Below are 395 nucleotides of genomic sequence, written 5' to 3'. Positions count from 1 at the left end.
CTCATGGCGGCGGCGGCGGCGGCGCGGGCGAAAAGACGAGAGCGAGAACCTAGGAGCGGGCGCGCAGAGTGCTACAACCGACGCTCCGCCAACGCCTATATAGCCACCGCGCCCGCCTCCGCCTGCCTCGTATTGGGCAGTCAGAACGAGGCTGGCAAGCGTCCTTGTTTGATTGGCTAAAGCCCCGTCTATCTCGCCGCCTCACGCCCGCCTTCCCAACGCCGTTTATTGTTTATTGGTCGGCTTCGGCTGCCGCTTTCCCTATCAAAATCCCTCCGCTCGCGCTGCGGTGCCCCGTCCATTGGGTGTTTCAAATGATTGATTTGTCCTCTCATTGGGTGGCCTTGGAGAACACGCCGACAGGCTGGCGCTATTGGCTGTGCGGCCAGCGTCCT

Source organism: Pteropus alecto, unplaced genomic scaffold, assembly GCF_000325575.1.
Source record: "Pteropus alecto unplaced genomic scaffold, ASM32557v1 scaffold67, whole genome shotgun sequence".
Taxonomy (NCBI): Eukaryota; Metazoa; Chordata; class Mammalia; order Chiroptera; family Pteropodidae; genus Pteropus; species Pteropus alecto.
This window is presented reverse-complemented; position numbering follows the sequence as displayed.